Raw genomic sequence first — 23,647 nt, forward strand, 5'->3', positions numbered from 1 at the left:
GAACCAGTAGGAGATGAAGGCCACGTGAAGGTTGTTGGTGGAGGAGTGTACTGCGGCGCAACACCAGGGATTCCGGCGCCAACGTGGAACCTGCACAACACAATCAAAATACTTTGCCCCAACTTAACAATGAGGTTGTCAATCTCACCGGCTTGCTGTAAACAAAGGATTAAACATATTGTGTGGAGAATGATGTTTGTTTGCAAAGAACAACAGAGAACAATGATTGCAGTAGATTGTATTTCAGATGTAAAAAAATGGACCGGGGTCCAAAGTTCACTAGTGGTGTCTCTCCAATAAGATAAATAGCATGTTGGGTGAACAAATTACAGTTGGGAAATTGACAAATAGAGAGGGCATAACAATGCACATACATATCATGATGACTAATATGAGATTTACTTAGCGCATTATGACAAAGAACATAGACCGCTATCCAGCATGCATCTATGCCTAAAAAGTCCACCTTCGGGTTAGCATCCGCACCCCTTCCAGTATTAAGTTGCAAACAACAGACAATTGCATTAAGTACTGTGCGTAATGTAAATAATACAAATATCCTTAGACAAAGCATTGATGTTTTATCCCTAGTGGAAACAGCACATCCACAACCTTAGAACTTTCTGTCACTGTCCCAGATTCAATGGAGGCATGAACCCATTATCGAGCATAAATACCCTCTCTTGGAGTTACAAGTATCAACTTGGCCAGATCCTCTACTAGCAACGGAGAGCATGCAAGATCATAAACAACACATATATGATAGATCAATAATCAACTTGACATACTATTCCATATTCATCGGATCCCAACAAACACAACATGTAGCATTACAAATAGATGATCTTGATCATGATAGGCAGCTCACAAGATCTAAACATGATAGCACAAGAGGAGAAGACAACCATCTAGCTACTGCTATGGACCCATAGTCCAAGGATGAACTACTCACGCATCAGTCCGGAGGCGGGCATGGTGATGTAGAGCCCTTCGGTGATGATTCCCCTCTCCGGCACGGTGCCGTAGGCGATCTCCTGAATCTCCCGAGATGGGATTGGCGGCGACGGCGTCACAGTAACTTTTCTCGTATCGTGGCTCTCGGTACTAGGGTTTTCGCGACGGAGAGAATATATAGGCGAAGGGGCAGAGTCGGGGGACGCTCGATGTCAACACCCGGATTTTTAAGTCCAGATGCCTATTATGCCCTTCATCGCAATCCCAGGAATATTGTTTTTGCGAGACATAATAGATTGATATCACAACACATCATTCATTACATACCATAATCGTCTTACAAAATAAAGGATCACATGATCCAGTCTCATTACAATAATAGAAGTTCTATTTATTCATTACATAACACATAGCGGAAGCGAAAGTAGAGTAGTAGTAGTCCATCTATTCCACAGGCAACTGTTGACGTCAGGAGTGATCCTAGTTGTCGTAGACGTCCTGCTGTCCTTCTTCCGGGTTCTGGTACTCGTCTTCATAGTCTGGCCATTTGAATAGCCAGGGACACAGCCATGAGTACTTTAAAGTACTCGCAAACTAATACTAAGGTAAACACTATCAACTATAGTAAGGGGTTTCTAAGCTCTAGTTTCATTTGCATAAAGCCAGTTTTATTTCATAAGCACTTTTAATAATCAAAGCCTCTTCAATTAACTAACTCAAGTGGGAACATTAGTGTCATTCCCACAACTCAGTTGTGATTCAAGTCAAAGTCACCTTTCAATTCAAATCACAAGTCACCATTCATATTTTTAGAAAAGTTCTGATGACGGAACAGTATGGCCTTTCCAACTGTCCATAACCGCGGACGCGGCTATTTGAATAGGTTTAACTCTGCAGAGGTTGTACACTTGTGCCACAACAATTGCAATAGTTCGTCAAGGGTAATCGGCTCCCGATTTATCGTACGCAGACGCGAACTACCAATCCTAACCTTTCATTTACATACTCTAGTATAGGCACCTCTCCCCATGAGCTTGGCCTCCCGGTGAAGACACGCGGTCAGCTGGGAATCGCACAGGCTTGGGCCGGACATTCACCTCATTTCACGTCATTTCACATTATTCCTTCGTAGAGGCAGCCTCCAAAGATAACCCCGATGACGCTTGTTCAGAGGGAACCCATACTAAAATACATAAGTTTCCAGCTAAGCCTTACCCAGATTCAGGTATTGTGGGGGTACTTGTAAAATTGGAATGGTATCGCATCCGAACCCAACCATCAGTTTTTGTTAAATTCACCAAGTCATTCACCAGTCATATTCACCTTCAAAATCTCTTCAATAGAATGACTCATCATTCCAAGGTTTTCAAAGTCATTTCAATTCACAAGTTCCCAACTAGAGTAGCCACTTTTAATCTTGAGCACTAGCAACTAGTTATGAGGGGTGCTAAGTATCTTGGAGCTTGCTAGACTAAGGGTGATTCTCTTGTACTACTCTATAATTCAACCAAGTGAATCATAAACCAAAAAGTAACTTTGATAAATAAAATCAAGTAAAGCTTGTAAAGTAAAAACTTGGGATAGGTTCATAAAGTAAAATGTAATGGTGCCTTGCTCTTGTAGAGCTTTGCACTTTGCAAGAATATAACTTGCAACCAAAATGGTTTGCATTAGTCTAGCTTGCATTGGTAATAGCTTGCCTTGGTTGGTGATGTGATCAAAGTTTTCTTGCTCTTCCTCTTGGTAGAAGACCTCTTCCTCTTGATAGTCTCCGGTACTAGCGTCTATAAACGAATACGAGGATACAATCACGAAACAACACTTAAGTATTCTTAATTAGCCTTAATGGCTCACACAATGGATCTTAGCATCATTACTTAACATTTATTCACAAATTATTCTAGGGTTTCTTTATTTAATATTAGGAGAAATAATTTCCTCTCATTGAAAAGTTGAATTAAGTTTTCTCTTTGGTTTGGAGAAATAATTTCCTCTCATTGAATTCTTCTTAAGATTTAATTTCTCTTATGAATAATATATGACCTAGGTTGACCAAAGTCAACCTCTTCATACTTATCATTTGAGAAAATGATTTAAATGAGGTTCCATACCTCATGCAATTTAATACTAACATGGTAGTGATTTAAGGTCACCAAATAACTCAATATGAGATTATATAGACCATGGTCACTACCTCATGTTGAATTACTTGAGAACAAGATTTAAATGAGAGGAAAACCTCTCATATGATTTAACACATAGTTGTAACTAATTTAAAAACTACTATTGAGGTGATTTAATATTCTCAAATAACCAGGGATGATCCCATGTTGACCAAGGTCAACACTTCACACTTAGTATTTGAGAAAAGTGATTTAAATGAGATTCATCATCTCATGTGATGTAATTAACCTTTGCAATTTAAATACTATGTTGATTTAAATTCTACAAGTGAGCAAGTATGAGCCTAAGCATTTAAAGTTCAACACATTACTTCATATCACTTGTGAGAATGATTTAAATGAGGTGCTACACCTCATAGATTTAAATTCCTAAAATTTGAAATAGTTTAAATGGGCTAGTATTGACTACATAGCCAATATTCTGCTTCTAGCCCATGATCATATACAGAACATATATCATATTTTTACATAATAAATTAGAGTTTGTTAAATGTGAATTATTTCAATTGGATTCACTTCAAAATTCAAATTGGTTGATTTTTAAGATTTATTTGAATACTGAAAAGTCTCGGTTTTGTCATTTTTGCTATTCAAAATCTACACAACATATGAGGTTGAATCCAGTGAGGTTAGCTAGATAATTTCATAAGCTTTCTGGAACATTTTGAATCACTCAAATTGGATTTGTAGATTTTGAACTATTAAATTTTGAATTAGGCATCAGCAGGGAATTCAAAATTAAACAGAAATCCCATTTTTGAATTACTGGGCTTGGCGGGAACTCTAAATGGGCTAAACGGGCGAAACAGACTTGGGCCGGCCCAGCAGTGTGACTAGCACACGCGGGCCGCCTGACGTTGCGGGCTCCACCCGTCAGCGTGTTATAACAGCGAACCGGTAAGGAGGAACGGTGGCCGTAGGATAAAAAGAAGATCGATGAATTAGGGTCGTCCTCATCCTCGACAACGCTCGCCGGAGAGCTAACCCTACCGGCGGCAGCGAGGTAGCGAGGGGAGGCTTACCGACGTCCAGCGGGGTCGGCGAGGCGGGCGATCGGCGTTGGAGACGACGGCGGTTCGAATGGTGGTCGAGGGAGAGGTTGGGGTGGCGCCAATCGTCGTCGCCTTCTTGCTACTGTCGAGGTGGCTGGCGGTGAAATTGGGACTGGCTACTGCGCAATGTGGACGAGCGAGAGTTCGAGGAGGTCGAGTGAAGGGAGGGAAGCAAGTTTGTTGTGGAGAGTGAAGGCTGAGATGGCCTCTATTTATAGATGCGTTGGGTGGCCGTGGGGTGCTGCAAGGTCGACGGTGGCGACGGCGTTCGAGGGCGCGAAGGGGCAAGATAGGGGGCGCTCTAGGTAGCTGCGATCATGGTGGTCACGACGCGCGTGAAGGGGCAGCGAGGGGAGGACGGGAGCATGCTGTATCATCGTCGTCCTCGCAGTACGGGCGTGGCAGAGTGGTGATCATAGCGACGGCGATGGTTCCTCCGCGAGCTAGCGAGCATGTCACAGGGGTAGAGGAGAGGGTGGCAATGCTCGATGCAGGGGTAGGTGTGCAGGGGTGGGCTGAGGCTACTGCACGCGTGCGTGCTCTGGCGCGTCCATGGCTATGCCAGTGCGTGCTCTGGCATGGTACTGGGCGTCCTGGGCGCGGTCTGGGCGCGTCTGGGCTAGCCAATGTCGCGTGTGCTTCGAGTCAGCAAAGGTACTGGCGTGCTCAGGGAGGTGTGGGTGACTCATTTGACATGGTGAGAGGGGGAGGTGAGGGCCAGAGAGGAATAGAGTGAGGGTGGCCAGCATGGGTACGTCATTGCATGGTTTGAGGCTTTCCACAGCTTTAAACACCAAAGCACTGACATGGCTTGATGCAGGGGGTCCTAGAGGAGCAATGATCAACAAAGATTCAAAGGGGTTTAGGCTAGAAACTGCTGGGTAAAGGGGTGTATTACAATTCCAGAATTATGCCTGTAAGGTGCTCGATGAAATGGCCGCATGAAGGTTTTTGTGGAATTTTGCAATTCTTTTTGGTGGAGCTCAATTATATAATTAATGTGAAAGATTGGTGGTGGTGGTGTTCATTTTGGAGTTGTTTTGCAAAGTTTCAAATTTGGCATGATCTTCTCATAATTTCAAAGTCTCCACTTGTCACCTCTCTACTGGTCAACCTGGTCAACATCAGCACTAATGGTCAACATGAGAGTTGTTCACTTTCATATGGTCTTGGATTACATGGTCATAGTTGACCAAGTTTGGTTGAAGAAAAGTCAAAACCAGAGGGGTAAAGAGGGGATCATGTTAAAAATCACACAAATGACCATCATCACATGTGAGATGGTTTTGAGTTAAATTTCGAATTGATTCTGGTTTCTTTGATGCATTTGGGTTTGTTTGAGTTATATAAGTATTTTAGAAACCAAAGATGGAGCTATGGTGGCCTTTGGTGAAGATTTGCAATTTTGGCCTAAGTGTATGTGAGTGAAATTTGGATTTTCTCACTATTTGGTTTCTCTTCAATTGAATTGCTATTTCTTGACTCTAATGTGATTCTTATTAGTTTAGAAACATTTTAAGACCATTGAAACCATTTCAAATGGTCTTGTTCAAAGATTTGCAAAAATGGCCATAACACATAAGAGGTGATGTGTCAAATTTCATTATTCTTGTTAATTGTTCATCTTGCTTCCCTTGGGCATGGGTTAGGGTCAATTTAGTGTTATATTAGGTTGAGAGATGGTTTCACACCATTTGGTCAAGGTTTAAAGTCATGGGCAAAAAATTGGGTATTATGGCTATGTGTCACATATGCCTCTATGCATATGTTGCATTTGAGTTCTAGTTTGACTTAGCTTGACCCAATTGGTGTTGTTGAATGTTGAAATGGTATATAGGAGTGATCCAACCATTCACAACATGTATGAGGGTCAAGGTTCTTAAATTCACATATTTGCTATTTTGCTCTCATATGCCTCTATGGCATTTTTAGTTTCTTTTTATTTTCTTTGGAAACCACTTGGATTTGGTTTGATAAGTACTAGGTAAGGTGTATGAAGGTTTTCCAAACTTCTAAGCAAAGTAGAAGAGCTTAGGGTGAAGTTTTGTAAAAATAGCCATAGGCACATATGCCTTTTTCTTATTTAATTTCCTTTTATTTTATTTTAACTAGGATGGTGAAAAGAGGGGTGAGGTTTAGGGTTTAAGATTATTTCAAACTATTATAACAAGCAATCATGGCAATAGCACAAGAATTAAGCAAGATCACTATGTATCCTACTTAATTAATAAAAGTTTTTGTTGGTTCCAAAATTTGGAACTAGGGAAATTCATTTGTTTTATTTTGAAATTCTTGGGATGTTACAAACCCTTCCCCCTTAAACAAATCTCGTCCCGAGATTTTAAGAAAAGTTAGGTTCCTAAGAGAGATTGATTATTTTGATTAACAGGAAGACATACTGGGCATGGTCTGGGGTGCTTCCTGAGCTTTAGTGGCATTCATGTGGTAGAGGCGACCGTTGTTGTTGTTCTGGTTCCTTCTACCTGCGGTTTATCATTGTTGCTGAGCAGGTGCTGCGGTATTGGCGGCAATCCTGGCAAGCTTTTTGGGGCACTCATTGGAGAAGTGACCCACAACTCCACATTCATAGCAGTTGACGGTGGACTTGTCTTTGGGGATTATGGGGGTAGCATTGCTTCCAGTCCTTGGGGCAGTATTGGTGTTGTTGTTGTTTCCATTGTTGTTGCTGTTGTTGGGGTGGTTGTTGTTGTTGCTGCTGTTGTTGTTGTTATTGTTGTTGTTGTTGTTATTGCCTCCGGGCTTCGGGGGTCCTTCGTTGTTGTTGGTGTAGTTGGGGCGATAATTCTGGGCAGGGGGCTTGTTGTATCTTGGGTTGAATCCTCCAGAGGAGTTGTTGCGGTACTTCTGGGTATGGTGGGGTCCATTCTGGTTCATCATTCTGCGCTTGCGGTTCTCATTGGCCTGATGCAGCTTTCCTTCCATCTGTATGGCTGAGTCCACGAGGGCTTCCAAGTCAGCGAACGGAATGTTCACCAACACAGTTTGCATCTCGTCGTGCAGTCCGTTCAGAAATCTTTCCTTTCTCTTTTCATTGGTGTCAGTCTCATCCGGGGCGTACCTTGACAGAGTGAGAAACCTGTCGCGGTATTCCACCACGGACATTCTTCCTTGCTTGAGTTCACGGAACTCGTCTCTCATCTTCTTGATCAGTCCTTGGGGCACATGGTATTTGCTGAATTTCAGCTTGAAGTCTTCCCATGTCATCATCTGTCCCGCATTCATTGCACGGGCACTTGTCCACCAGGCTCTGGCAGGTCCTGACAGATAGTGGGTGGCAAACAGTACTTTTTCTGCGGCTTCAACTCCCGCAACTTCGAGGTTGTTCTCCATGGTCTGGAGCCAGTCATCAGCATCAAGGGGCTCTTCAGTCTTGTTGAATACCGAAGGGTTGGTGTGCTGGAAGTTCTTCAGCTTCGATCCAGGGTGATCGTTGTTTCCGTGGCCTTGATTGTTCTGAGCTATCTGTTGCAGTGCGGTAATGTTGGCTTGGCGTTCAGCTCTCTCGACTTCTCGGTCTGCCATCATCGTCTGCAGTAGTTGCATCATGGCATCCTGGGTGGCGTTGCGGGTTGGTGGGGCCATCTAAACATTGATGTAGATGATAAGATAAGAGGGAAATTTCTATGGTTTGTTTTGTTAAAGTTTAAAAAGTTCATAATATTGAAAACTTGAGTAGTGTTGCGGGGGTAAAAACCAACAACACTTTTTCATTCATACCAAGCATCACACATTACAAAGCTAACACACCGTTGGTTTGAAGAACCATTCATCGCTCTACGATACAAGGGGATCCTGATACAACTCACACATACGAAAGTGCTTTAAATGAAACTACTCTTCAGGGGGGAATACTTCGTCTTCACGGGTAATGTGCTTGGAGAAAGGTGAGGGCATTGTCCAACTCCCTGCGGGTCTTGTACAGCATGAAGTCGAGGTAGGCAACATAGTGGTTCATCTCCGTGTGCGGGGGCATGGTCATCGGTCTTCCGGTGGGGTCATGTCTTGGGTAGTAGATGAAGCGAGTGTTCTTAATCTTGTTCTCATTTTGTCCACACAGACGAGAAATTGCTTCTTGCATTGCTCTGACTAGTCCTTCCTTCCAAGTGTTTCCCGTTACAGAAAACCATATGGTTTTCCATATTGGGGTTCCAGGCTTCCTTCGTAGATCGGCAGAAACTTCCCACCGAGGTGGTCCTCCGGAGTGATTGTTGAGGGGTGTTCCGAAGAACTCGGGGTACGGGCGTCCTAGATAGTCCACTAGTTGCTTCAAGTCTTTCTCGAACATCAGGTTTCCCCCGCGACCAAGCTGATAGAACTCCCATTTGTACTCCATCTGTGAAGAATTATGATGAGTAAGTTAGAGAAGTGTGTCAAAATTTTAGGTAATAGTATAAGAAGAATAGAGCATAACTTTATTATTTTTGAAAAAGATCTCAATGATAAGAGGGAGAATAAGTTTTCTTAAATAGTCACTTCATTTGTTTTGAAACTAAAATTTTCAGACGTCCATTCTAACTAGGGTCTCCTAGGGTCAACAATGGCTCTGATACCAACTTGTCAACACCCGGATTTTTAAGTCCAGATGCCTATTATGCCCTTCATCGCAATCCCAGGAATATTGTTTTTGCGAGACATAATAGATTGATATCACAACACATCATTCATTACATACCATAATCGTCTTACAAAATAAAGGATCACATGATCCAGTCTCATTACAATAATAGAAGTTCTATTTATTCATTACATAACACATAGCGGAAGCGAAAGTAGAGTAGTAGTAGTCCATCTATTCCACAGGCAACTGTTGACGTCAGGAGTGATCCTAGTTGTCGTAGACGTCCTGCTGTCCTTCTTCCGGGTTCTGGTACTCGTCTTCATAGTCTGGCCATTTGAATAGCCAGGGACACAGCCATGAGTACTTTAAAGTACTCGCAAACTAATACTAAGGTAAACACTATCAACTATAGTAAGGGGTTTCTAAGCTCTAGTTTCATTTGCATAAAGCCAGTTTTATTTCATAAGCACTTTTAATAATCAAAGCCTCTTCAATTAACTAACTCAAGTGGGAACATTAGTGTCATTCCCACAACTCAGTTGTGATTCAAGTCAAAGTCACCTTTCAATTCAAATCACAAGTCACCATTCATATTTTTAGAAAAGTTCTGATGACGGAACAGTATGGCCTTTCCAACTGTCCATAACCGCGGGCGCGGCTATTCGAATAGGTTTAACTCTGCAGAGGTTGTACACTTGTGCCACAACAATTGCAATAGTTCGTCAGGGGTAACTGGCCCTGATTTATCGTACGCAGTACGCGAACTACCAATCCTAACCTTTCATTTACATACTCTAGTATAGGCACCTCTCCCCATGAGCTTGGCCTCCCAGTGAAGACACGCGGTCACTGGGAACCGCACTGTGGCTTGGGCCGGACATTCACCTCATTTCACGTCATTTCACATTATTCCTTCAGAGAGGCAGCCTCCAGCATAACCCCGATGACGCTTGTTCAGAGGGACCCCATACTAAAATACATAAGTTTCCAGCTAAGCCTTACCCAGATTCAGGTATTGTGGGGGTACTTGTAAAATTGGAATGGTATCGCATCCGAACCCAACCATCAGTTTTTGTTAAATTCACCAAGTCATTCACCAGTCATATTCACCTTCAAAATCTCTTCAATAGAATGACTCATCATTCCAAGGTTTTCAAAGTCATTTCAATTCACAAGTTCCCAACTAGAGTAGCCACTTTTAATCTTGAGCACTAGCAACTAGTTATGAGGGGTGCTAAGTATCTTGGAGCTTGCTAGACTAAGGGTGATTCTCTTGTACTACTCTATAATTCAACCAAGTGAATCATAAACCAAAAAGTAACTTTGATAAATAAAATCAAGTAAAGCTTGTAAAGTAAAAACTTGGGATAGGTTCATAAAGTAAAATGTAATGGTGCCTTGCTCTTGTAGAGCTTTGCACTTTGCAAGAATATAACTTGCAACCAAAATGGTTTGCATTAGTCTAGCTTGCATTGGTAATAGCTTGCCTTGGTTGGTGATGTGATCAAAGTTTTCTTGCTCTTCCTCTTGGTAGAAGACCTCTTCCTCTTGATAGTCTCCGGTACTAGCGTCTATAAACGAATACGAGGATACAATCACCAAACAACACTTAAGTATTCTTAATTAGCCTTAATGGCTCACACAATGGATCTTAGCATCATTACTTAACATTTATTCACAAATTATTCTAGGGTTTCTTTATTTAATATTAGGAGAAATAATTTCCTCTCATTGAAAAGTTGAATTAAGGTTTCTCTTTGGTTTGGAGAAATAATTTCCTCTCATTGAATTCTTCTTAAGATTTAATTTCTCTTATGAATAATATATGACCTAGGTTGACCAAAGTCAACCTCTTCATACTTATCATTTGAGAAAATGATTTAAATGAGGTTCCATACCTCATGCAATTTAATACTAACATGGTAGTGATTTAAGGTCACCAAATAACTCAATATGAGATTATATAGACCATGGTCACTACCTCATGTTGAATTACTTGAGAACAAGATTTAAATGAGAGGAAAACCTCTCATATGATTTAACACATAGTTGTAACTAATTTAAAAACTACTATTGAGGTGATTTAATATTCTCAAATAACCAGGGATGATCCCATGTTGACCAAGGTCAACACTTCACACTTAGTATTTGAGAAAAGTGATTTAAATGAGATTCATCATCTCATGTGATGTAATTAACCTTTGCAATTTAAATACTATGTTGATTTAAATTCTACAAGTGAGCAAGTATGAGCCTAAGCATTTAAAGTTCAACACATTACTTCATATCACTTGTGAGAATGATTTAAATGAGGTGCTACACCTCATAGATTTAAATTCCTAAAATTTGAAATAGTTTAAATGGGCTAGTATTGACTACATAGCCAATATTCTGCTTCTAGCCCATGATCATATACAGAACATATATCATATTTTTACATAATAAATTAGAGTTTTTTAAATGTGAATTATTGCAATTGGATTCACTTCAAAATTCAAATTGGTTGATTTTTAAGATTTATTTGAATACTGAAAAGTCTCGGTTTTGTCATTTTTGCTATTCAAAATCTACACAACATATGAGGTTGAATCCAGTGAGGTTAGCTAGATAATTTCATAAGCTTTCTGGAACATTTTGAATCACTCAAATTGGATTTGTAGATTTTGAACTATTAAATTTTGAATTAGGCATCAGCAGGGAATTCGAAATTAAACAGAAATCCCATTTTTGAATTACTGGGCTTGGCGGGAACTCTAAATGGGCTAAACGGGCGAAACAGACTTGGGCCGGCCCAGCAGTGTGACTAGCACACGCGGGCCGCCTGACGTTGCGGGCTCCACCCGTCAGCATGTTATAACAGCGAACCGGTAAGGAGGAACGGTGGCCGTAGGATAAAAAGAAGATCGATGGCTGAGGGTCGTCCTCATCCTCGACAACGCTCGCCGGAGAGCTAACCCTACCGGCGGCAGCGAGGTAGCGAGGGGAGGCTTACCGGCATCCAGCGGGGTCGGCGAGGCGGGCGATCGGCGTTGGAGACGACGGCGGTTCGAATGGTGGTCGAGGGAGAGGTTGGGGTGGCGCCAATAGTCGTCGCCTTCTTGCTACTGTCGCGGTGGCTGGCGGTGAAATTGGGACTGGCTACTGCGCAATGTGGACGAGTGAGAGTTCGAGGAGGTCGAGTGAAGGGAGGGAAGCAAGTTTGTTGTGGAGAGTGAAGGCTGAGATGGCCTCTATTTATAGATGCGTTGGGTGGCCGTGGGGTGCTGCAAGGTCGACGGTGGCGACGGCGTTCGAGGGCGCGAAGGGGCAAGATAGGGGGCGCTCTAGGTAGCTGCGATCATGGCGGTCACGACGCGCGTGAAGGGGCAGCGAGGGGAGGACGGGAGCATGCTGTATCATCGTCGTCCTCGCAGTACGGGCGCGGCAGAGTGGTGATCATAGCGACGGCGATGGTTCCTCCGCGAGCTAGCGAGCATGTCACAGGGGTAGAGGAGAGGGTGGCAATGCTCGATGCAGGGGTAGGTGTGCAGGGGTGGGCTGAGGCGACTGCACGCGTGCGTGCTCTGGCGCGTCCATGGCTATGCCAGTGCGTGCTCTGGCATGGTACTGGGTGTCCTGGGCGCGGTCTGGGCGCGTCTGGGCTAGCCAATGCCGCATGTGCTTCGAGTCAGCAAAGGTACTGGCGTGCTCAGGGAGGTGTGGGTGACTCATTTGACATGGTGAGAGGGGGAGGTGAGGGCCAGAGAGGAATAGAGTGAGGGTGGCCGGCATGGGTACGGCATTGCATGGTTTGAGGCTTTCCACAGCTTTAAACACCAAAGCACTGACATGGCTTGATGCAGGGGTCCTAGAGGAGCAATGATCAACAAAGATTCAAAGGGGTTTAGGCTAGAAACTGCTGGGTAAAGGGGTGTATTACAATTCCAGAATTATGCCTGTAAGGTGCTCGATGAAATGGCCGCATGAAGGTTTTTGTGGAATTTTGCAATTCTCTTTGGTGGAGCTCAATTATATAATTAATGTGAAAGATTGGTGGTGGTGGTGTTCATTTTGGAGTTGTTTTGCAAAGTTTCAAATTTGGCATGATCTTCTCATAATTTCAAAGTCTCCACTTGTCACCTCTCTACTGGTCAACCTGGTCAACATCAGCACTAATGGTCAACATGAGAGTTGTTCACTTTCATATGGTCTTGGATGACATGGTCATAGTTGACCAAGTTTGGTTGAAGAAAAGTCAAAGCCAGAGGGGTAAAGAGGGGATCATGTTAAAAATCACACAAATGACCATCATCACATGTGAGATGGTTTTGAGTTAAATTTCGAATTGATTCTGGTTTCTTTGATGCATTTGGGTTTGTTTGAGTTATATAAGTATTTTAGAAACCAAAGATGGAGCTATGGTGGCCTTTGGTGAAGATTTGCAATTTTGGCCTAAGTGTATGTGAGTGAAATTGGGATTTTCTCACTATTTGGTTTCTCTTCAATTGAATTGCTATTTCTTGACTCTAATGTGATTCTTATTAGTTTAGAAACATTTTAAGACCATTGAAACCATTTCAAATGGTCTTGTTCAAAGATTTGCAAAAATGGCCATAACACATAAGAGGTGATGTGTCAAATTTCATTATTCTTGTTAATTGTTCATCTTGCTTCCCTTGGGCATGGGTTAGGGTCAATTTAGTGTTATATTAGTTTGAGAGATGGTTTCACACCATTTGGTCAAGGTTTAAAGTCATGGGCAAAAAATTGGGTATTATGGCTATGTGTCACATATGCCTCTATGCATATGTTGCATTTGAGTTCTAGTTTGACTTAGCTTGACCCAATTGGTGTTGTTGAATGTTGAAATGGTATATAGGAGTGATCCAACCATTCACAACATGTATGAGGGTCAAGGTTCTTAAATTCACATATTTGCTATTTTGCTCTCATATGCCTCTATGGCATTTTTAGTTTCTTTTTATTTTCTTTGGAAACCACTTGGATTTGGTTTGATAAGTACTAGGTAAGGTGTATGAAGGTTTTCCAAACTTCTAAGCAAAGTAGAAGAGCTTAGGGTGAAGTTTTGTAAAAATAGCCATAGGCACATATGCCTTTTTCTTATTTAATTTCCTTTTATTTTATTTTAACTAGGATGGTGAAAAGAGGGGTGAGGTTTAGGGTTTAAGATTATTTCAAACTACTATAACAAGCAATCATGGCAATAGCACAAGAATTAAGCAAGATCACTATGTATCCTACTTAATTAATAAAAGTTTTTGTTGGTTCCAAAATTTGGAACTAGGGAAATTCATTTGTTTTATTTTGAAATTCTTGGGATGTTACACTCGAGGGGCCCACCCCATAGGGCGGCGCGGCCAGGGGTGGGGCCGCGCCCCCCTAGGGTGTGGCCGCCTCGTCGCCCCTCTTCGTCTCCTCTTTGGATTTCTGGAAGGCTCCATGGAAAATAAGACCGTGGGCTTTTGTTTCGTCCAATTCCGAGAATATTTCCTGTGTAGGATTTCTGAAACCAAAAACAGCAGAAAACAGGAACTGGCGCTTCGGCATCTTGTTAATAGGTTAGTGCCGAAAAATGCATCAAAATGATATAAAGTGTATATAAAATATGTGAGTATTGTCATAAAGCTAGCATGAAACATAATAAATTATTGATACGTTTGAGACGTATCAAGCATCCCCAAGCTTAGTTCCTACTCGCCCTCGAGTTGGTAAACGATAACAAGGATAATTGCTGAAGTGACATGCTACTATCATAATCTTGATCAATACTATTGTAAAGCATATGAGATGAATGAAGTGATTCAAAGCAATGGTAAAGATAATGACTAAACAACTGAATCATATAGCAAAGACTTTTCATGAATAGTACTTTCAAGACAAGCATCAATAAGTCTTGCATAAGAGTTAACTCATAAAGCAATATATTCTTAATAGAAGGTTTTGAAGCAACACAAAGGAAGATATAAGTTTCAGCAGTTGCTTTCAACTTCAACATGTATATCTCATGGATAATGTCAACACAAAGTAATATGATGAATGCAAGTAAGCAAGTATGTAAGAATCAATGCACACAGTTGACACAAGTGTTTGCTTCTAAGATGGAAAGAAGTAGGTAAACTGAGTCAACATAAAGTAAAAGAAAGGCCCTTCGCAGAGGGAAGCAGGGATTACTCATGTGCTAGAGCTTTTTATTTTGAAAACATGGAAACAATTTTGTCAATGGTAGTAATAATTCATATGTGTTATGCATAAAACATCCTATAAGTTGCAAGCCTCATGCATCGAATACCAATAGTGCTCGCACCTGTCCTAATTAGCTCGGATTTCCATGGATTATCATTGCATTACATATGTTTCAACCAAGTGTCACAAAGGGGTACCTCTATGCCACCTGTACAAAGGTCCAAGGAGATAAATCGCATTTGATTTCTCGATTTTGATAGATCTCAACTTGAGGACATCCATACCGGGACAACATAGAAAACAGACAATGGACTCCTCTTTAATTCTTAAGCATTCAACAACAGATAATATTCTCATAAGAGATTGAGGATTAATGTCCAAGCTGAAACTTCCACCATGATACATGGCTTTGGTTGGCGGCCCAATGTTCTTCTCTAACAATATGCATACTCAAATCATTCAACTCATGGAAAATCACCCTTACTTCAGACAAGACGAACATGCATAGCAACTCACATGATATTCAACAAAAGTGTAACAGTTGATGGCGTCCCCAGAAACATGCTTACCGCTAAACAAGCAACTTATAAGAAATAAGATACATAAGCGACATATTCTTTACCACAATAGTTTTTAAGCTACTTTCCCATTAACTATGTATTGCAAAGACAAGGAATGAAATTTTAAAGGTAGCACGCAAGCAATTTACTTGGAATGGCAGAGAAATACCACATAGTAGGTAGTTATGGTGGACACAAATGGCATAAGTTTTGGCTCAAGGTTTTGGATGCACGAGAAGCATTCCCTCTCAGTACAAGGCTTTGGCTAGCAAGGTTGTTTGAAGCAAACACAAGTATGAACCGGTACAGCAAAACTTACATAAGAACATATTGCAAGCATTATAAGACTCTACACTGTCTTCCTTGTTGTTCAAACACCTTTACCAGAAAATATCTAGACTTTAGAGAGACCAATCATGCAAACCAAATTTCAACAAGCTCTACAGTAATTCTCCACTAATAGGTTCAAACTACATGATGCAAGAGCTTAAACATGATATATTTGAGAGCTCAAAACAATTGCCAAGTATCAAATTATTCAAGATAATATACCAATTACCACATGAAGCATTTTCTGTTTCCAACCAAATAGCAATAAACAAAGCGGTTTTCAGCCTTCGCCATGAACATTAAAAGTAAAGCTAAGAACACCAGTGTTCAATATGAAAAGGCGGAGCGTGTCTTTATCCCACACAAGGAATGCTAGGATCCGAATTTATTCAAACACAAACAAAAATAAAAACTTACAGACGCTCCAAGTAAAGCACATAAGATGTGACGGAATAAAAATATTGTTTCACTAGAGGTGACCTGATAAGTGGTTGATGAAGAAGGGGATGCGTTGGGCATCCCCAAGCTTAGATGCTTGAGTCTTTTTGAAATATGCAGGGATGAACCACGGGGGCATCCCCAAGCTTAGACTTTTCACTCTTCTTGATCATATTATATCATCCTCCTCTCTTGATCCTTGAAAACTTCCTCCACACCAAACTCAAAACAATCTCATTAGAGGGTTAGTGCATAATCAAAAATTCATATTTTCAGAGAGGACACAATCATTCCCAACACTTCTGGACATTACCCAAGGCTACTGAAAGTTAATGGAGCAAAGAAATCCACTCAACACAGTAAAAGAGGCAATGTGCAATAAAAGGCAGAATTTGTCAAAACAGAACAGTCCGTAAAGACGAATTTGTACGAGGCACTTAACATGCTCAGATGAAGAAGCTCAAATTGAATGAAAGTTGCGTACATATCTGAGGATTACTCATGAATTTCCGCAGATTTTTCTGAGTTTCCTACAGAGAGATCTACTCAAATTCGTGACAGCTAGAAATCTGTTTCTGCGCAGAAATCCAATCTAATATCAACCTTACTATCAAAGACTTTACTTGGCACAACAATGCAATAAAGTAAAGATACAAAAGGTATTGCTACAGTAGTAACAAGCACCTTGACTCAAATATAAAACAAAAATTGCAGAAGTAAAATAATGGGTTGTCTCCCATAAGCGCTTTTCTTTAACGCCTTTCAGCTAGGCGCAGAAAGTGTAAATAAAGTAACATCAAGAGAAGAAGCATCAACATCATAATTTGTTCTAATAATAGAATCAAAAGGGAACTTCATTCTCTTTCTAGGGAAGTGTTCCATACCTTTCTGAAGAGGGAATTGATATTTAATATTTTCTTCTTTCATATCAATAATAGCACCAACAGTTCGAAGAAAGGGTCTTCCCAGAATAATAGGACAAGATGCATTGTATTCAATATCCAAGACAACAAAATCAATGGGGAGAAGGTTATTGTTAACCGTAATGTGAACATTATCAATCCTCCCCAAAGGTTTCTTTATAGAATTATCAGCAAGATAAACATCCAAATAACAATATTTCAATGGTGGCAAGTCAAGCATATCATAAAGTTTCTTAGGCATAACAGAAATACTTGCACCAAGATCACATAAAGCATTACAATCAAAATCATTGACCTTCATTTTAATGATGGGCTCCCAACTGATACGTCTCAAACGTATCTATAATTTCTTATGTTCCATGCTACTTTTATGATGATACTCACATGTTTTATACACATTATATGTCATATTTATGCATTTTCCGGCACTAACCTATTAACGAGATGCCGAAGAGCCAGTTGCTGTTTTCTGCTGTTTTTGGTTTCAGAAATCCTAGTAAGGAAATATTCTCGGAATTGGACGAAATCAACGCCCAGGGTCCTATTTTTCCACGAAGCTTCCAGAAGACCAGGGGAGAGACGAAGTAGGGCCACGGGGCGCCGCCACACTAGGGCGGCGCGGCCCAGGAGCTGGCCGCGCGGCCCTGTGGTGTCGGGCCCCCGTGAGGCCCCCTGACCTACCCTTACGCCTACTTAAGCCTTCGTCGAAGATAGTTCCAGTACCGAGAGCCACGATACGGAAAACCTTCCAGAGACGCCGCCGCCGCCAATCCCATCTCAGGGGATTCAGGAGATCGCCTCCGGCACCATGCCGGAGAGGTGAATCATCTCCCGGAGGACTCTACACCACCATGGTCGCCTCCGGATTGATGTGTGAGTAGTTCACCCCTGGACTATGGGTCCATAGCAGTAGCTAGATGGTCATCTTCTCCTCATTGTGCTATCATTGTTGGATCTTGTGAGCTGCCTAACATGATCAAGATCATCTATCTGTAATGCTACATGTTGCGTTTGTTGGGATCTGATGAATATGGAATACTATGCTATGTTGATTATCAATCTATTATCTATGTGTTGTTTATGATCTTGCATGCTCTCCGTTGCTAGTAGAGGGTCTGGCCAAGTCATTGCTTGTAACTCCAAGAGGGAGTATTTATGCTCGATAGTGGGTTCATGCCTCCATTAAATCTGGGGGAGTGACAGCAACCTCTAAGGTTGTGGATGTGTTGTTGCCACTAGGGATAAAACATCAATGCTATATCTAAGGATGTATTTATTGATTACATTACGCACCATACTTAATGCAATTGTCTGTTGTTTGCAACTTAATACTGGAGGGGGTTCGGATGATAACCTGAAGGTGGACTTTTTAGGCATAGATGCATGCTGGATAGCGGTCTATGTACTTTGTCGTAATGCCCAATTAAATCTCACACTACTCATCATAACATGTATGTGCATTGTTATGCTCTCTTTATTTGTCAATTGCCCAACCGTAATTTGTTCACCCAACATGCTATTTATCTTATGGGAGAGACACCACTAGTGAACTGTGGACCCCGGTCCATTCTTTTACATCGAATAGAATCTACTGCAATACTCGCTTTACAGTTCTCTGCAAACAATCATCTTCCACACTATACATCTAATCCTTTGTTACAGCAAGCCGGTGAGATTGACAACCTCACTGTCACGTTGGGGCAAAGTAATTTGGTTGTGTTGTGCAGGTTCCACGTTGGCGCCGGAATCCCTGGTGTTGCGCCGCACTACACTCCGCCGCCATCAACCTTCAACGTGCTTCTTGGCTCCTACTGGTTCGATAACCTTGGTTTCTTACTGAGGGAAAACTTGCTGCTGTACGCATCACACCTTCCTCTTGGGGTTCCCAACGGATGTGTGTCTGCACGCCATCAAGCATATTTTCTGGCGCCGTTGCCGGGGACGAGAAGGAAAATTACACCACGGAGATTTCTAGCTCCCACGTCAACTGCACGCCAGCAGCATATTTTCTGGCGCCGTTGCCGGGGAGATCAAGACACGCTGCAAGGGGAGTCTCCACTTCCAATCTCTTTACTTTGTTTTTGTCTTGCTTTACTTTTATTTACTACTTTGTTTGCTGCACTAAAACAAAACACAAAAAAATTAGTTGTTAGTTTTACTTTACTTACTGTCTTGTTCTCCATATTAAAAACAAAAAAAATAGTTACTTGCATTTACTTTATCTAGTTTACTTTATTTACTATTGCTAAAATGAATACTCCTGAAAATACTAAGTTGTGTGACTTCACAAACACAAATAATAATGATTTCTTATGCACACCTATTGCTCCACCTGCTACTACAGCAGAATTCTTTGAAATTAAACCTGCTTTACTAAATCTTGTTATGAGAGAGCAATTTTCTGGTGTTAGTTCTGATGATGCTGCTGCCCATCTTAATAATTTTGTTGAACTATGTGAAATGCAAAAGTATAAGGATGTAGATGGTGACATTATAAAATTAAAATTGTTTCCTTTCTCCTTAAGAGGAAGAGCTAAAGATTGGTTGCTATCTTTGCCTAAGAATAGTATTGATTCATGGACTAAATGTAAGGATGCTTTCATTGGTAGATATTATCCTCCTGCTAAAATTATATCTTTGAGAAGTAGCATAATGAATTTTAAGCAATTAGATACTGAGCATGTTGCACAAGCATGGGAAAGAATGAAGTCTTTGGTTAAAAATTGCCCAACCCATGGACTGACTACTTGGATGATCATCCAAACCTTTTATGCAGGATTGAATTTTTCTTCACGGAACCTATTGGATTCAGTTGCTGGAGGTAAATTTATGTCCATCACTTTGGGGGCAGCAACAAAGCTTCTTGATGATATGATGATTAATTACTCTAAATGGCACACGGAAAGAGCTCCACAAGGTAAGAAGGTAAATTCTGTCGAAGAAACCTCCTCCTTGAGTGATAAGATCGATGCTATTATGTCTATGCTTGTGAGTGGTAGGACTAATGTTGATCCTAATAATGTTCCGTTAGCTTCCTTGGTTGCTCAAGAAGAACATGTTGATGTGAACTTTATTAAAAATAATAATTTCAACAACAATGCTTATCAGAACAATTCTAGTAACAACTATAGGCCATATCCTTATAATAATGGTAACAGTTATGGTAATTCTTATGGGAATTCTTACAACAATAATAGGATTACACCCCCTGGACTTGAAGCCATGCTTAAAGAATTTATTAGTACACAAACTGCTTTTAACAAATCTGTTGAAGAAAAGCTTGGGAAAATTGATATACTTGCTTCTAAAGTTGATAGTCTTGCTGCTGATGTTGATCTTTTGAAATTGAAAGTTATGCCTAATAAGGATAATGAAAATAAAATTGTTACTACAGCAAATGCCATCCAAGTTAGAATTAATGAGAATATAAGATTAATGGCTGAATTGCATGCTAGGTGGGAAAGAGAAGAAAATGAAAAACTAGCTAAAGAGAATAATATAGCTAAAGTTTGGACTATTACCACCACTAGTAATGCTAATGCTCCACATGTTGCTGCACCTCCTACTATCAATGGTAAAATAATTGGTGTTAGCAATGTTTCTACTCCTAATGCAAAGCGAGCAAAACTGCCGGAAACTGCCCGTGATAAAACTGCTGAAATTTTTTCCAACATTGGGAACAATGATCCCATTGCTTTAGATCATAATGGTTTAGATTTTGATGATTGCCACATCTCTGAAGTTATAAAGTTCTTACAAAAACTTGCTAAAATTCCCAATGCTAGTGCTATAAATTTGGCCTTTACAAAACATATTACAAATGCTCTCATAAAAGCTAGAGAAGAGAAACTAAAACTTGAAACTTCTATTCCTAGGAAGTTAGAAGATGGTTGGGAGCCCATCATTAAGATGAGGGTCAATGATTTTAATTGTAATGCTTTATGTGATATTGGTGCAAGTATTTCTGTTATGCCTAAGAAAATTTATGATATGCTTGACTTGCCACCATTGAAAAATTGTTATTTGGATGTTAATCTTGCTGATAATGCTATAAAGAAACCTTTGGGGAGGATTGATAGTGTTCGTATTATGTTTAACAATAACCTTGTCCCTGTTGATTTTGTTGTCTTGGATATTGAATGCAATGCATCATATTGGGAAGACCTTTTCTTCGAACTGTTGGTGCTACCATTGATATGAAGGAAGGTAATATTAAATATCAATTTCCTCTCAAGAAAGGTATGAAACACTTCCCTAGAAAGAGAATGAATTTACCTTTTAATTCTATCATTAGAACAAATTATGATGTTGATGCTTCGTCTCTTGATAACACTTGATATACACTTTCTGCGCCTAGCTGAAAGGCGTTAAAGAAAAGCGCTTATGGGAGACAACCCATTATTTTACTACAGTACTTTGTTTTATATTTGAGTCTTGGAAGTTGTTACTACTGTAGCAACCTCTCCTTATCTTAGTTTTATTGCATTGTTGTGCCAAGTAAAGTCTTTAATGATAAAGTTGATACTAGATTTGGATTACTGCGCAGAAACAGATTTCTTGCTGTCACGAATTTGAACAGTAGTCTCTGTAGGTAACTCAGAAAATTATGCCAATTTACGTGCATGATCCTCAGATATGTACGCAACTTTCATTAGTTTTGAGTTTTCTCATTTGAGCAACTCTGGTGACCCAGCAAAATACGTCTTTACGGACTGTTCTGTTTTGACAGATTCTGCCTTTTATTTCGCATTGCCTGTTTTGCTATGTTAGATGGATTCCTTTGTTCCATTAACTTTCAGTAGCTTTGTGCAATGTACAGAAGTGTTAAGAATGATTGTGTCACCTCTGAACATGTGAAATTTTTGGTTATGCACTAACCCTCTAATGAGTTTGTTTCGAGTTTGGTGTGGAGGAAGTTTTCAAGGATCAAGAGAGGAGGATGATACAATATGATCAAGGAGAGTGAAAGCTCTAAGCTTGGGGATGCCCCGGTGGTTCACCCCTACATATTTCAAGAAGACTCAAGCGTCTAAGCTTGGGGATGCCCAAGGCATCCCCTTCTTCATCGACAACATTATCAGGTTCCTCTAGTGAAACTATATTTTTATTCCATCACATCTTGTGTGCTTTACTTGGAGCGTCTGTTTGTTTTTGTTTTGTTTTGTTTGAATAAAGCTGGATCCTAGAATTCATTGTGTGGGAGAGAGAAACGCTCCGCTGTTGCATATGGACACATATGTCCTTAGACTTTACTCATAATATTCATGGCGAAGGTTGAACTGCTTCGTTAAATTGTTATATGGTTGGAAACGGGAAATGCTACATGTGGTAATTGGTATAATATCTTGAATAATGTGATACTTGGCAATTGTTGTGCTCATGTTTAAGCTCTTGCATCATATACTTTGCACCTATTAATGAAGAAATACATAGAGCTTGCTAAAATTTGGTTTGCATCATTGGTCTCTGATACGTCCAAAACGTATCTACTTTCCCGAACACTTTTGCTATTGTTTTGCCTCTAATTTGTGTATTTTGGATGCAACTAACATGGACTAACGCTGTTTTCAGCAGAACTGCTCTGGTGTCTCATTTTTGTGCAGAAATCCAACTTTCAGGAAAATCCTCGGAATTTATGCAGAAGGCCCTATTTTCGCAGAACACTGACGGAGCCAGAAGGACAAGTCAGGTGGAGGCCCGAGGGCCCCACACCATAGGGCGGCGCGGCCCAGGGGGGCCCGCGCGGCCATGTGGTGTGGCCCCCTCGGTCGGCCCCCGACGCCCTCCTTCGGACTACTTATTGCCTTCGACCTAAAAACGCACAGGGAGAAGTCGAAGTCGCCAGAAACCCTCCAGAACGCCGCAACATCGCGAAACTCCGTCTCGGGAGCCAGAAGTCTCCGTTCTGGCACTCCGCCGGGACGGGGAATTGGAGGAGATCATCGCCGCCATCACCACCGACGCCTCTCCATCAACCAGCAATGTTTCCCCCATCCATGTGTGAGTAATTCCCCCGCTGTAGGCTGAAGGGGATGGTAGGGATTGGATGAGATTGGTCATGTAATAGCATTAGATTGTTAGGGCATAGTGCCTAGTGTCCGTAATTGGTACTTTGATGATATTGTTGCAACTTGTTATGCTTAATGCTTGTCACTAGGGCCCGAGTGCCATGATCTCAGATCTGAACATGTTATTGTTTCATCATGATATTCATTGTTTATGATCTTACCTGCAAGTTGTATACACATGTCGCTGTCCGGAACCAATGGCCCCGAAGTGACAGAAATCGGGACAACCGGAGGGGATGGTAGTGATGTGAGGATCACATGTGTTCACGGAGTGTTAATGCTTTGCTCCGGTACTCTATTAAAAGGAGTACCTTAATATCCAGTAGATTCCCTTGAGGCCCGGCTGCCACCGGCTGGTAGGACAAAAGATATTGTGC

Source organism: Lolium perenne, chromosome 7 (genome assembly GCF_019359855.2).
Source record: "Lolium perenne isolate Kyuss_39 chromosome 7, Kyuss_2.0, whole genome shotgun sequence".
In the NCBI taxonomy this organism is placed as follows: domain Eukaryota; kingdom Viridiplantae; phylum Streptophyta; class Magnoliopsida; order Poales; family Poaceae; genus Lolium; species Lolium perenne.